Consider the following 16,849-nt stretch of genomic DNA (forward strand, 5'->3'; position numbering starts at 1 on the left):
GAGGCACATGGGAGAGGGTTGGATTGGGAGTTTGGGATTAGCAGATACAAACTGGTATATATAGAATGGATAAACAACAAGGTTCTGCTGTATAGCACAGGGAACTATATTCAATACCCTGTGATAAGCCTTAATGGAAAAGAATATGAAAAAGAATGTATATTTACATAAAACTGAGTCACTTTGCTGTATAGCAGTAATTAACACAGCATTGTAATTCAACTATACTTCAATAAAAAATAAATTAAAAAAAAAAAACTGTCCCAAGGACATTGGCATTCTGAGACAATGCGTATTAAACTAAAGGAATAAATCTCAAATACAGGCTATCAGGCAGTTTCAAAGGAGAGTGAGGAAATTTGGGGCAGAGGGATCTTTAAATCACACCACAAGGGCCATAGTTCACTCTGCTACCTGAGGTCAGCCCTTGTTCTTGGAAACATGGTGATATGGTGTTCAGCCAAGAAGGACAGGGAAACATGCTTGGGTCTGGTTAAAGGGCAAGTCCAGACCTTTCTCCCCACCTTCTTGATCTCTCTCATCTCTAGTAGGGCATTGCATGGGTGCACTCTCTGCAGGGTGGGTTGTTACAGGGAGCAGATAGTTCCACGGAGCCTGGAACTATGCAAATCCACACTCAGGTCCTCACATTTTTGATATTTAAGGCTGTTGACTTGTGGACTAAATGATTGTCAGTTAGAGCCCTTTCACGTAGATAGAATCAAGAACCTTTGGCACAGGTGCTTATCACGGTGTGTAAAGGTGAAAAATTGATTGGAAGAAAACGTGGTACTTTATTCTACCTCGTGTCAGTTGAAAGTTTAGTCTCCATGTCTTTCTGTATCACTGAAATAATAAATTCAAATCCAACCAGGCAGGCTTTTTTTCTTCACTAAAGGATTCTGCATTAGGAAATGAAAACATTTGACAGAGTAAATGCAGTGTGAATAATAGAGTAAGCATATTGTATCCCCCTCCCCTAAGCCTAGATACAAAGGTCATTCATCAGGCTGTGTGTTGCAGCATTTTATGCTATCCTTGGGTCCTTAAGTATCATGACTGCTTGGTGATTTTCAGTGATGGGGCAGACCTACAGAGACAAGACTGGATATGGCTCTATTGAGTTTCATTTTTCACCCCACCCTCACCCATTTAATGCTTTTCATATTAAATAAAAATCTGAAATGTCGGTAACAGCACTTTGATGGGCCTGGTTTCCATCTACAAGGTGTACTGAATGATACTGAAGAAATTTTTTGGCTCAATACCAATGATTAAGTATTCCAAGAGACCTATTTCCCTGAGTGCCTTTGTATTTAATGTAGTGTTTTGAGTGACTTTGAGTTACAGTAAGTGTTTCAATTACTTATTCTTCAACTGCATTGAAAGAAGCAAGCGTAGATATTTTATTATGAAACAGTGAAGAGTTTATCACTAATGAGTGACAATTCCTGGGTGCCAGTCTCTGTTCTAAGGGTTTTATGTGTATCATGTGTTATTCTCACAATAACCTCATGAATGGTTGCCATTTTTGCCGCTCTTTTTAGGTGGGGAAACTGAAGCACAGGGATTTTGGATGACTTCAACAAGGTCTACCTTGGCTAGTGGTGCTGCTGGGCTGTGGACCTGGCAGCACGAGTCCACAGTCTTCATGCTTAGCCAGAGAGCCATACTGCCTCTGCAGCAATAGCAATGAAAAAACCTAGAAGAACACACTGAAACCTGGCAGGACAAGTCCCCTCTAGGATTATGAGAAAAGGGCCATAACTTCTGTTTATGTTGATAATGTATTCATGTGTTAATGTACTTGAAACTTGTAAAGTTAAAATTGTCAAAGTCCTAAATCAGATTATTAATTTCCGTAAGTTTGTTGCAACTTTAAAAATTGTCAGTTAGACTTTTAAAGCTGGTAAAGAATTTAGGGATTGTGTTAAAGAGATGATTAAACACAATCCCCTTGTTTTTCAGATAAGGAAGCTGAGGTTATATGACTTGCTTAAGCACATAGAACTAGTTAGTGACAGAGCGGGTCTGCTGATTTGGTGTGCTTTCTATTGCATTTTTAAAAATTTATTTATTTATTTTTGGCTGCGTTGGGTCTTTGTTGCTGTGCGTGGGCTTTCTCTAGTTGTGGCGAGCGGGGGCTACTCTTCGTTGAGGTGCGCAGGCTTCTCATGGCAGTGGCTTCTCTTGTTGTGGAGCACGGGCTCTAGGTGCATGGGCTTCAGTAGTTGTGGTGCGTGGGCTCAGTATTTGTGGCTCATGGGCTCTAGAGCACAGGCTCAGTAGTTGTGGCTCACGGGCTTTGTTGCTCCGCGGCAATGTGGGATCTTCCCAGACTAGGGCTCGAATCCGTGTTCCCTGCATTGGCAGGCAGATTCTTAACCTCTGCGCCACCAGGGAAGTCCCTCTATTGCATTTTTGAGACATATGTTACAGGGAGTAATTTACAGGTCTTAATAGTCTGAGAATTTCATCAAATGTAATGTAACCAATTTCAAAGCCATATAGATCATTTAGATCCTGTGATATAGATCATTTCCATCACTCCTGAACATTCCCTTGTGCTAGGCAACTCTTTGAAAACTTTACCCTTGTTCATTAGTGTGTATTAGTAAGAATCAAGTACTTACATTTTATATGTATCCATACATTTTATATTTCTCAGCAAAGATACACCTTAGTGTGTATGTATGTGCATACTTCCTTAAAGACAGAATAGGGTTTTCACAAAGTCCCATGCTCTTCTTAGCCTTTTACAGACCAGATCCTAACTGATGAAATTGCTAATTGGTGTTCCTTGTTTACAATCATCACTGAAGTTGGTCTTTAGCCTGACATAATAATTATCATTACATACAAGATTATTCTTCAGTTGTTTGATGCTCAAGCTCCCCAGACACATTTAGAGTCAAAGTACATGGTTTTTTTTTGGTTTTTTTAAACTCAGAAGTTTCTATATTAAAACCTTGGAAGTTTTGTAAGAATAAGACATATTGACTAAAACCAGCATCTGAGCATGGGCAAGTTTGGTCTGCTGTGCTTTGTGTTAACTAGAAAAGCTTTCCAGCCGAGTTGGTGGTAAATCAACACAGCGATAGTCTGTCAACTTGGCTCCTTGAGTATCCTTTTCTTTCTCTTTTTGTTTGCTCTTCAGACTTGGTGAATGGTGTGTGTGTGAGAGAGAGCTGTTGTCTGGCAATGGTACCAGTGTGTTGATGAGTAATTTTCAGAACTGCCTCCATATTCAAAAGTATGGAAAATGTCCTCTGGTATGAGTGGATCTCAATCCATATAAGTTTGACATCTAAAATGGTATAGTCTTCTTTTTGATCTTCTTCTACAGAATTATTCTAAAATCCCTAGGAAATATTCCCAAAGGAAATAATTTTTATAGCTATGTTCATAGCAGTGATACTGTAATTGAGAAAATTGGAGATAACAGAAATGTTCAATAGAAGAATGATTATATCATAGTGAATATATAGTTACTAAAAATGATTGAAATGTAACCAAGTTGATACATGGAAATGTTTAAATAAGACAATATTAAGAGAAATAGAAGATCCTAAAGTTTCAAGTACTATAAATAGTAATTTATACTTTTGTAAAAAGCTTATATCTTTTTTTTTTTTTTTTTTTTTTTGTGGTATGCGGGCCTCTCACTGTTGTGGCCTCTCCCGTTGCGGAGCAGAGGCTCCGGACGTGCAAACTCAGTGGCCATGGCTTACCGGCCCAGCCGCCCCGCGGCATGTGGGATCTTCCCGGACTGGGGCACGAACCCGTGTCCCCTGCATCGGCAGGCGGACTCTCAACCACTGCGCCACCAGGGAAGCCCAAAAAGCTTATATCTTAAAAGAAATTGGTTGTGAAACTTTTATGCATGAAAATAATTTTGACTTTAATGTTTTATAGGGTTTTTAAAAGAGTTTTTATTTTGAAATAATTTTAAACTACAGAAAAGTGCAAGAATGATGCCAAGAACTCCCCTGACCCTATATCCTTTACTTGTAGTCACGAATTTTTAACATTTTGCTACATTTGTTTTATTACTCACTTTCTCTCTTTCTGTATATATGTACATATTTTTTTCTGAATCATTTGTGGGTAGGTGGCATACATCATCCCCATTTACTCCCTTAATCTTCAGTGCATTTTTCCTAAAAACATGGATGTTCTCTTATGTTCCTACAGTAGAGTTATTAAATTCAGGAAATTTAACATGGATATAATACTTTAAACAATGTACAGTATGCAGTTCAATTGTCCATTGTCCTTTTCTAGCATTTCCCCCTCCAGTTCAGGATCCAGTCCAAGATCATGTACTGTATTTAGTCATGTTGTCTCTTTAGTTTCCTTTAACCTGGAAGAATTCCTCACCTTTCTTTGTCTTTTATGACATTGACATATTTGAAGAACATGGACCGGTTATTTTATATTATATTCCTCAGTTTGGATTTGTGTGATGTTTCTTCAAGATTAGATTCAGATTTCTTCATGAGGAAATGAGATGTCTGACTAGAAAACTACAAAAGAAATATGTCCTTCTCAGCGTATGGCATTTGGAGTCATGTGATATCTGTCTGCTCCTCTTTGGGCATGTTAATATTGATCATTTGATTAAAGTGTTATATGATTTCTCCACAGTATAGTTGTGATTTTCCCCCTTACAGCTGATAAGCATTCTGAGGGGAGATTTGTCCTACTCTTCCCTCTAGACTTAGCATCTCTCTTGGTTCCTTTATAAAGCCACATTTCCCAAGACTCACATATAGCCTAGGTAAAGAGGAAAGCTTGAGTGATTTTGCTGAGGTTGTATATTTGCCTGTAATACCCCCATTCAAACCTGTCTAGTTTGTACCACAATTTAAGCCTATCTCAAAATGCTATCTACTTCCCTATTTGTAACTAGATTTAATGCCGTCCTCTTTGACCTCCAGGAGCACTTTGTACTTTTCTTGGGGGACATATTAACTTCTACTTTGTGCTTGTAACTAATGGTATACTTCCTTTATCCCAGTTACCAGACAGCAAGTGCCTTGAGGGCATGGACTGTGTCCTAATCCTTTCTGCAAATTTTGCTGGGCTCAGAAGAGGCAATCAGTGGGAGACATGTGACCAGTGTTTATTCATGAAATGTGTATTTACTCCTACTACTCACTGCTTCTGATGTGCTAGTTGAATACCCAATTACATATTTCAAAAACTCAATTTCATCCGTTTAACATATCTACACCTCCTATTTAACATGTTGCTATTTTGCCCCTGAAGGTAGAATGGAAACCCTTCAGTGTCCGTCATTTCTGTATTCTTAGCTCAGTGTTGTTGAGTGAATGAGTTGCTTCCATACTGTGAGGATTTGTGTTTCATGTTTCCATCTAAATCTCTTATTAGGGCACTGGGCCAGCTTCTCATGGCTTTGACAAGAATGTATGATGAGGTCTGCTCTTCCTCTAGGGTATTCTTCTAACACTCGTTCAGAATAACTCTGTGAGAGAGTGGCATGGACATATATACACTACCAAATGTAAAATAGATAGCTAGTGGGAAGCAGCCACATAGCACAGGGAGATCAGCTCGGTGCTTTGTGACCACCTAGAGGGGTGGGATAGGGAGGGTGGGAGAGAGACGCAAGAGGGAGGAGATATGGGAATATATATATACATACATACATATATATAGCTGATTCACTTTGTTATAAAGCAGACTAACACACCGTTGTAAAGCAATTATACTCCAATAAAGATGTTAAAAAAAAAAAAGAATAACTCCGTATGTGTATAGGTAGGATCCCTACCTCAGGACTCTTCTGTGTATGGCCTTTAGAAACTGAAAGTATAACCTGCCAAAATCACAGGAGTTAGGAGCCAAGGTTATTAATTTGTTCAGATAGTATTAATTTGTTCTGCCAAGACATGTAAGAACAAGCATTAATTTAGTTTGTAAGTTTAATGAATGATTAGAAGAACGAAAATTCTAAGTAGGTCAATCAAGTCTTATGGTACTGATGCTGAGCAGGTCCCTGTGGGGTTCCCAGGCACGGAGGCTTTTTTAATCTCCCATTTCTTGTAGGCAAGACTCCAGCCTCCATGACCTTCCCTGAGTTCCAAAGGGCAGATTCAAGAACAGTTGCTAATCAAGGGAGGAGCAGCCAGGAAACCACCTGAGGCAAGATTAAAGGGACCAGAGAAGGTCCACCTGAGACCTGCACACACTGTAATGTTGTCAGCAGCCCCACCCTTTTGAAACTCTGCAGAAGAAAGAAGAATGCAGGACTGTTACTGCCCTGATCCTTATTGCATACCCCTGACCACTGTAAGACCCGCCTATAAGACCTCTCCCTATTCCCCAGGGAGTGGGCACAGTTCTTAAGGCACTAGCCTGCTGTGTTCCCCTCTTCGCCTGGCAAAGATTAATGCCACCCTTTCTTTCTCCTCCAAAACCCTGTCTTCGTATCTCATTTTGGCATCGGGGTACAGGGAGCCAATATTTTGGCAGCAGTACAACTAACTTGCAATTATACTGGGAAAAGTTGTCCAGACAGATGACACTAGACTGCTTGTTACTTTATATAGAAAATGTATAAGATACGTAATATCCATCTTTTCTAAAGTGTATTTTTTAAGTTTTTGAAATGGTTGAAGCCATATCTTTCTTCATAGTGAGGCTTTCCTTTAGAATATGAACTGGTCTATTATTTTAAAGATAATTTAAAAATTTTTAATCGTTTTAGATTTACAGAAGAGTTGCACAGATAGTACAGAAACTCCCGTATACACCTCACCCAGTATAGATGCTGAAAGCTCAACTTCTCTGTACACCGGTGCTGAATCATATCTCAGAGACGGAGTTTTGGGTGAAGTAGAAAATGATAGCTTTATTACTTTGCCAGGCACATGGGGACACAGCAGCCTTCTGCCTCCAAAAACTATGTGTCCCCACTTGGAGAAGATAGTGAGAAGTTTTATAGTCATTGTTCAAAGAGGACATGATCAGCTCATGGACATTCTTCTGATGGGTGGTGGTGAGGTAAGTAGGAGTCAACAGCATCAACCTTCAGGTCCAACTGGTCGGGGGTCTGCATGCTTGTGTGCAGCATACCATCGTTAATTGTTAACTTTTCCCACCTGGAGGGGGTTTCAGTATCTGCAAAATAGCTCAAAGATATTGTTGTGTATCTGTTGTTGGGGAAACAGGACCTTGCCCCAGGGCTGCTCTCAACTGTTTGTTTCTCCCTGGTCTGGCATCCCCTCCCTTCCCTAATTAACAACTGCTTGGATCTGCCCATTGGAATTCAGGGAAAGTCATGGGGGCTGAATGAAGGCTGTTTCCCATAATCAAAGAAATGGGGGACACAGAAAGACTTTGTGCCCAGGAGCCCCACAGGGCCCTGCTTGGTATCAGTATCCTCTACTGTTAACATCTCATTTCACTATGTACATTTGTCACAAGTTAGAAATAAACATTGGTACATTATTATTAACTAAGCTTAATACTTCATTCAAATTTCACCAATTTTTTTTCTCTAATGTCCTTTTCTTTGTTCTGGGATCCCACCTAGGATATCACATTATGTTTAGTTAATATGTCTCCCTAGCCTCCTCTGGTCTGTGACAGTTTCTCAGACTTTTCTTGTCTTTGATGGCATTGACAGTTTTAGAAGTGCTAGTCAGGTTTTTTTGTAGAATGTCCCTCAATTTGGATTTCTTCAATATTTTTCTCATGGTTAGACAAGGGTTTTGTGGAAGAAGACCACGGAGGTGTAGTGCCATTCTTTTTACATCATATCAAGGTTACATACTATCAGCATGACTCATCATGTTGTTAACGTTGCCAAGGTGGTCAGGTTTCTCTACTGCAAAGTTACTTTTTCCTCCTTTTCCATACTCTACTTTTTGGAAGCCAGTCACTATGGCCAACCTACTCTCAAGGGAGTAATGGGGTGGAAAATTAAGTTTCACCTCTTGAAAGGGGGAGTATCATCATGAATTCTTCTGTAAAGATTTGTCTCTTCTTCTTTTTTTCTTTTGGCTGCACCGCACACCATGTGGGATCTTAGTTCCCCAACCAGGGATCGAACCCACACCCCCTGTCTCTTCTTATTTATTAATTCAATCATTTATTTATATCAGTATGAACGCATTAATATTTATTTTATACTTTGGGTTATAATAAAATACTTTGTTATTTATTTTGTTGCTCAAACTGTTCCAGATTTGGCCATTGGGAACTCTTTCAGTTGATTCCTGTGTCTCTTTGATATGTGCCCATCATTTTTGTTTTTTGAGCACTTCCTTGCTTTCTAGTACTACAAGATGCTCCAGGCTATCTTGTATATTGTCTGCTCCAGCCTTAGAATCGGCCATTTCTCCAAGGAGCCATGGTTCATTTTGTAGGAGAATGGTATTAGAAATAAAGATCTGGTCCGTTTTTTGATAATATAATAGTGAATTTTGGAATGGAAAGAAATGTGAAGAGGTAGAGAGCATAGGCTTTGATAACAACTTTGAATGATTTTGAATCATAACTCTGCCATGAATAGGTTGATCAGCCATCCCAGTTTGCCTGAAACTGAGAGGTTTCCAGGGATGTGGGACTTCCAGTGAGAAAACAAAGATGAGTTGGCCACCCTAGTCATGGAATTGGTTATGTCTCTTGGTTGCAAGGGACAAAAACCCAAATAAAGCTACCTCAGTTAAAAAAGGGAATTCAGTGACTCATTTAACTGGGAAGTCTAAGGATGAATGGATTTCAGGAAGAGCTGAATCTAGGGATCAAATTATGTAATTAGGGCTCCCTCTGACTTCATGTTTCAGCTCCACTTCTCTCTGTGTGTTGGTTCTTTCTTAGACTTTCTGCATGTGGTGGGAAAAGTGTGAGCTTTCTTTAATGGAGATGAACAGCTGTCCTCATCCCCTAGGACAGGGATCAAAACTGAAATGCCTAGAGGGGTGAGGCATCTAGTATAAATGAGTGGAACAGGCTGGGTGGAGAACAATAGGGAGAAGCTCTAGTTATAGAAACTGTGCAGGAATGAAAGTTCACTATTGCCAGATACTTCAATTTTTCAAAAGAAGCCAGAAATGAGAAAACCTGATTTTTAAATGTTGGCAACTAATTCCATTAAATAATGACAACAACAGCACTATTTATATCAAGAAAATATACTTGTGGGGCAAATACTTGTAGGCTACCAGTTTATAACCTCTGCCTTCAGGAGTTCAGGGCCACTTCCTGGCTGCCTGAGGACACACTTGGGCATATACCTGTGGAAGGTGGTTCACTTAGTGTTCTCAGGATACATTTACTACTTTTGAAAATAGACCCCATTTAACTTAACAGTCACTAAATTCATCAAACACTTGCCATGTGCCAGACATTGTGCTAAGCAATTTACACATCTCTTTTAATCCTTAAAATAACCTATGAAAGAGTTACTATTATTTTTATTATTATTATTTGGCTGTGCCGCACAGCTTGTGGGATCTTAGTTCCCTGACCAGGGATGGAACCTGTGCCCTCAGCAGTGAAAGCACAGAGTCCTAACCACTGGATCACCGGGGAATTCCCCAATAGTTACTATTATTACCATCATAGCCTTCCTACAGATGATGAAACTGGGAACAGAGAGGTTGTGTATTTTCCTTGATGTTCACAGATGGAGGTGCCAAGGCAGGATTTAGATCCCTGCTAGATGTGACTCTAGTGCTCAGATTCTTTGCTCCTTTGCTGTATTGTTTCAGATGGCTGCAGAGAAGAGGCATCTTATCCCTCAGGGGCAGAGAAAGTCTGGGATGGAAAGAACCTTGGAGATTACCCAGTGTGTTAACCTCCTTATTTTATAGATGGGGAAATTGAGGCCAAAAACAAGCAGTGACTTTGACAAGGTCTCATAGCCTATCAGTGGCTGATCTGGGATAAGTCTAAAGCCCTTCTGCTGCATCATGTAGCTTCTGGGATTTGCTAACCGCAAGGACTAAGTCCGTGGTGGGTTTTATGAAGCATTCTGAAGCCTTGATAGATTATCCCTGCTATTGCTGTTTCTGAATTGACACATTCTTCATCTCTCCATACATTAGGCTCTTCAGAGGGGTGAATATTTTCTTGTCTTTTTAACCGGGAAAGAAGATTAAAACAATTATTTTTCTCTAAGTTGATAATTTAACCTATAAGCTCAGCCATCACTATAATTTGAGTGCAAGGCCAGAGTGAGACGGAGAAGAAATCTCACAGCTATGATAAATATCTGTCTTTTAAGGCCTTTCTGTCAATTCCTAAGAGATATGTCACCAAGAAGCCATGAAAGCTACATTTTGTCTACACAGAAATGATCATAATATTCAGTTTCAAAAATATTAAATTCCAATGTATGATTTCTTAAAGGTATATACATGTGAATTTAATAGATATTTAAAGACAGGCATTTCTTTTTTTTTAAATTGGAGTATAGTTGATTTACAATGTTGTGTTAGTTTCAGGTGTAAAGCACAGTGATTCAGATGTATGTGTGTATATATATATATATATATATATATATATATATATTCTTTTTCCTTATAGCTTATTACAAAATATTGAGTATAGTTCCCTGTGCTGTACAGAAGGTCCTTGTTGGTTATCTGTTTTCTATATTGGAGTGTATATACATGTTAATCCCAAACTCCCTCCCCCACCAACTTTCCCCTTTGGTAACCATAAGTTTTCTATGTCTGTGGGTCTATTTCTGTCTTGTATATAAGTCTGTATCTTTTTTATTTTAGATTCCACATATAAGTGATATCATATGATATTTGTTTTTCTCTGTCTGACTTACTTTACTTAGTATGATAATCACCAAGTCCATCCATGTTGCTGCAAATGGCATTATTTCATTCTTTTTTATGGCTAAGCTAGAATTTTGCTAGTTTTTTGTGAGATATAAAAATAAGGCATGATCCCTGTCTTCAAGGAGCTTATTACATAGCAGAAAAGGAAGATATATAAACCCTTAATTACAATAGAATAAAGTAATAGTCACAAAAATAAAACCATTGAGGAAGTACTGAAAAAAGAACCATCAAATCCAACTCAAAAGATCAGGGAAGACTTCCCAAAAGATCTGAGCCACATTTTGAAGGCTGGTCAGATTTCAGCAGCTATAGTCGGGGATGAAAGCCCTATAGGCAAAAGGAAGCGCATGAGTAAAGACATAAAGGTGAGAAACGTAGGGTGCATTAAAAAAATATTTAGTAACAAGTTTGGTCATATGTGCAAGGCTCTGTTTGCCAGGCTAATGAGTCTGCTTCACTTGGTAAGCATGACGGATCTATTATAGGCTTTTGAACAGGGAAATGGGGTGATTAGGGATTTTTATAGGAAAGTGGACTTTTTGGGATTGAAGTGGGAAGAATGAAGGTGAATAGACTACTAAAGAAGCTATTGTGGAGCTTTCAACAAGAGCCAGTACAGGTCTTGTGAGAGACTTGGCAGTGGGAATAGAAAGAACATTGAAGGACATTGTGGAAATAGTTTTTGGACTTGGTAGTAGGATATGGGAAGTAAAAGAATTAAAGATGATTTCTTTGGTTTGAAGCTTCAGTAACTGGGAGATGGTAGCATTATTATAGAAATAGGGAAGAGAGGGAGAGGAACTGGTTTGCAATAGAAGATGGGGTAGTTTCAAATTGTTGAGATCGACGGGCCACCTGGCTATCAAAGGAGATATGTACATTTGCATCTGGAGTTCTGGTGTGAGTATAATTTACAGATTTAGGTCTGGGAGTCATTTACATGGGAAATAGAGAACACATTAGCTGTTTATATTATACTATATGCCTATTATTTTCTTTTTAAATTTTTCTTTTTTTTTAAATTGAAGTTACTCGATTTACAACATTCTGTCAGTTTCAGGTATACAACAAAGTGATTCAGTTACATATATATTTTTTTCCCAGATTATTTTCCATTACAGGTTATTACAGGATATTGAATATTGTTCCTTGTGTTACACAGTAAATCTTCTTTATTATTATTTTGTGTATAGTAGTTTGTATCTGTTAATCCCATACTCCTAATTTATCCTTCCGCATGCCCCTTTGGTAACCATAAAGTTGTTTTCTATGTCTGTAAGTCTGTTTCTATTTTGTATATGATTCATTTGTATTATTTTTAGATTCCACATATAAGTGATATCATATAATATTTATCTTTCTCTGTACGACTTACTTCACTTAGTATGATATTCTCTAGGTCTATCCTTGTTGCTGCAAATGGCAATACTTCATTCTTTTTTATGGCTGAATAATATTCCATTGCATATATATACCACATCTTCTTAAACCAGTCATCTGTTAATGGGCATTTGGGTTGCTTCCATGTCTTGGCTATTGTAAATAGTGCTGCTGTGAACATTGGGGTGCAAGTGACTTTTCAAATTAGAGTTTTCATCTTTTCCAGATATATGACCAGGAGTGGGATTGCTGGATCATATGGTAGCTCTGTCTTTAGTTTTTTAAGGAACCTCCATGTTGTTTTCCATAATGGCTGCACCAATTTACATTCCCACAAACAGTGTAGGAGGGTTCCCTTTTCTCCACACCCTCTCCAGCATTTATTACTTATGGCAGTTAGGTTTTGAACCACTTTTGGGTACACAGAGAACTGTAATCTAGCCAGAATTCCAATTAGGTGTGTGGGCTTCTCATTGTGAAGGCTTCTGTTTGTTTTGGAGCACGGGCTCTAGGTGCATGGGCTTAGGTAGTTGTGGCACACAGGCTCAGTAGTTGTGACTCATGGGCTCTAGAACACAGGATCAGTAGTTGTGGTGCATGGGCTTAGTTGCTCTGCAGCATGTGGGATCTTCCCGGATCAGGGATAGAACCCGTGTGCCTGCATTGGCAGGTGGATTCTTAACCACTGTGCCACCAGGGAAGGCCCTCATTGTGGTTTTGATTTACATTTCTCTAATAATTAGCAATGTTGAACATATTTTCATGTGCTTGTTGGCCATCTGTATGTCTTCTTTGGAGAAATGTCTATTTAGGTCTTCTGCCCATTTTTTTATTGGGTTGTTTGTTTTTTGGATATTGAGTTGTATGAGCTGTTTGTATATTTTGGAAATTAAGCCATTGCTGGTTGCATCATTTGGAAATATTTTCTCCCCTTCTGTAGGCTGTCCTTTCATTTTGCTGATGGTTTCCTTTGCTGTGAAAAAGCTTTTAAGTTTGATTAGGTCTCTTTTGTTTATTTTTGCTTTCTTTTTTTTTTTTTTTGCCTGGGGAGAAGAAAATATTGCTGCGATTTATGCCTGAAAATGTTTTGCCTGTGTTCTCTCTAGGAGTTTTATGGTGTCATGTCCTATATTTATGTCTTTAAACCGTTTAGAGTTTATCTTTGTATATGGTGTGAGGGAGTGTCCTAATTTCATTTGATTTACATGAGGCTGTCCTTCACAACACCACTTGCTGAAGAGACTGTCTTTTCTCCATTGTATATTTCTGCCTCCTTTGTTGTATGTTAATTGAGTGTAGGTGTATGGGTTTATTTCTGGGCTCTCTATTCTGTTCCATTGATCTATATGTCTGTTTTTGTGCCAATACCACGCTGTTTTGATTACTGTAGCTTTGCAGTATCGTCTGAAGTCTGGTTGGTTTATGCTTCCAGCTTTGTTCTTTTTCCTCAAGACTACTTTGGCAATTCTGGGTCTTTTCTGCTTCCATATAAATTTTCAGATTATTTGTTCTAGTTCTGTGAAAAATGTCATGAATATTTTCATAGGGATTGCATTAAATCTGTAGATTGCTTTGGGTAGTATGGCCATTTTAACAATATTAATTCTTCTAATTCAAGAGCATGGGATATCTTTTCATTTCTTTGAATCATCTTCAATTTCCTTTATCAATATTTTATAGTTTCAGTGTATAGGTCTTTCACCTCCTTGGTTAGGTTTATTCCTAGGTTTTTTTTTTTTTTTATGTGATTTGAAGCAGAATTTTTTTTTACTTCCTCTTTCTGATATTTCATTGTTAGTGTAAATAAATGCAACAGAATTCTGTATATTAATCTTGTATCCTTATGCCTGTTATTTTCTAGCCCCTAGATAAGTTTTTTTATATATTGTAACATTCAGTTCACATAACAACACCATGAAACTCAGATCCAGAGAGATTGATTGGTTTGCTCATGTTTTCACATTTAATTCATCTCATCACTATTGAAGACTTACTATGTGCCAGAACCTGTTCTAGAAAGAGGCAAAACTTGAAGTCTTACTGCATGAGGAAATGAAGGATAGATTAGATCCATATATGAAGAAATAGGGTGAAAATAACATGAAGATACATCTAGAGAAACACCAAGCTCTGCAGAGTGAGGGGAAGAGGAGAAGGGCTCAGAAGAAGACATATAAGGTGCAGGTAGAAGGAGGAAGGGAAGCAGGATAACATCATGTCTCAGAAGAGGAGAGAGAGCTAGAACTAGAAGGAAGAGATATTTACCCAGCCAACAATGTCAAATGCTGTAGAATGAGCAAGGATATGAAAAATGAGCAAAAGTCTCAATTTGGTGATGAGTTGGTTAGATGAACTCCAGAGAAATGGGAAGAAAGTAGCACCAGCATAACAATTTGTATTGAAGCCAGATTTTATAGAATTAAGGAGTAAGTAGGTGAAGAAATGGAGGCAATAGACAGAGATAGTTTGGTAAACAAGGGGAAAGAGAGATAGTGACTGACAAAGTGGGAAGGGTAGGAGACCAAAGGGCAGAGATTCTAGGGAGGTAGTGAATTATCTGACTGTTGGACAAGGCTGGATAGGAAAGCAAATCAAGCTGAACTGAAATAGATTATGGAATTTGGGGCCATTATGAAGATCAAAGGGCAGTGGTTGAAAGAATAGGAAAGTTGGGGAGATGGCAGGTTATGTTCTTAAAGGGTGAGTTAAATTTCAGTTTAAGAGCTTAGAAATGGGGTAGTATGAATGATAAAGAAAGCTAAGGTTTGGGACTTCCCTGCTGGTACAGTGGTTAAGAATCCTCCTGCCAAAGCAGAGGACATGGGTTCAATCCCTGGTCCAGGAAGATCCCACATGCCATGGAGAAACTAAGCTCGTGCACCACAACTACTGAGCCTGTACTCTAGAGCCTGTGCTCTAGAGCCTGTGAGCCACAACTACTGAAGCCCACATGCCCTAGAGTCCACGTGCTGCAACTACTGAGCCCACACACCACAACTACTGAAGCCCACATGCCCTAGAGCCTGTGTGCCGCAACTACTGAGCCTGCATGCTGCAACTACTGAAGCCCATGTGCCTAGAACCCGTGCTCCACAACTAGAGAAGCCACTGCAATGAGAAGCCCGTGCATCACAACGAAGAGTAACCTCCACTTGCCACAACTAGAGAAAGCCTACGCAGAGCAATGCAGACCCAATGCAGCAAAAATAAATAAATAATTGATTTTAAAAAATAAAAGAAAGCTAAGGTTTGACTATATTGAAAGGAGGCTGAGATGGAGTGAAGACAGAATTTGCTGGGATTATGGAGGAGGGAGGCCATTGTCCTGACAGGGTCATCAATAGGTATGGATCTTCCCAAGTGCAGAGGAAGAGCCAAGGATGTTGATGGAGGACTGGGTATGAAAGAAGACATGGATCCTGATTCTAAAGCAATTGGGGAGGATCCTTTAGGTCTACAGTCAACCATGAAGAGGGATGGCAGATAGTGAGGAAATCAGATGACCTTCACCTGAGGTTAGGAGAGATTATTAAGTAAAGATTTTGGAAAACAGGACAGTCAGTGTGAGAGGTGTGTGAAGAAAGCATAAAGAATTCTTATTCACATTGGAAGGGAGATCTATAGAAGACACATTAAAGAAGTAGACTAAGTGAAATAAGGTGGTTGATAGCTAGAGTACAATTGGATGGGGATGAAAATGCTGGCGGCTGGTAGAAAGGAGAGGAAAAGGGATGACAGAAACATTTGAGAGGAGGCTGGAGGGGTGGAGAGTTCTGAAAAAGCCTAAGTGGAATGCTGGCTAGATTACAGTTCTCTGTGTACCCAAAAGTGGTTCAAAACCTAACTGCCATAAGTAAATATAGCTCAAGTGTGTCATACTATATAAATATTTTGTAATACAGAATGGAGCTGTTGTACAACAATGCCTGGAATGCTTACTTTGGATTGACTAATCAAGGAACAATCAACCTGAAAAGGTCAGGAGAGTTCTCTCTCTCTCTTTTTAATGGAACAAATGGCACCATACATCAGCATTGTTTTAAAAGTTGTGGTAGCTACATAAATAATTCTGTGCTTGGGAGGAATAATTCTCACACTTTTTTGGGGGTAATTTTACTTTCTTTGAAATACTGTAGAATTTTAAACAAGTTCCCATTTTTTTAAAAAAAATTTTTTGGCTGCACCATGTGCTTGAGGAATCTTAGTTCCCCAGCCAGGGATTGAACTCAGGACCATGGCAGTGAAAGCACCGAGTCCTAACCACTGGACCACCAGGGGATTCTCGTGTTCCCATGTTTTTTGGATAACTGCCATGCCAGCTTTAAAAAGTGCAAAATAGTTGTGTGTGTGTGCGTGCGCGTGCTTGGTGTTTAATAAGAAAGCAACTTAGATTTGTGGGAAGAAGTCCACCCAACTTTAAAAATAACCCCTTTTCTTCTGAATTTCAGGACCCACACTGTGGTTATAAGTGGACAGAGTGGTGTTCATGGAGTTGATACAAACAACACAGGATCTGGCATCGGACATCCTGCACATAAAACCCGCCTTACCATGTATTAATGGAGTGACTTGGCGAAGCTATTTAACTTCCTTCAGCTTCAGTTTCTTCATTTGTAAAATAGGAATGTAAAAAAGCCATC

Source organism: Orcinus orca, chromosome 4, assembly GCF_937001465.1.
Source record: "Orcinus orca chromosome 4, mOrcOrc1.1, whole genome shotgun sequence".
NCBI classification, from domain to species: domain Eukaryota; kingdom Metazoa; phylum Chordata; class Mammalia; order Artiodactyla; family Delphinidae; genus Orcinus; species Orcinus orca.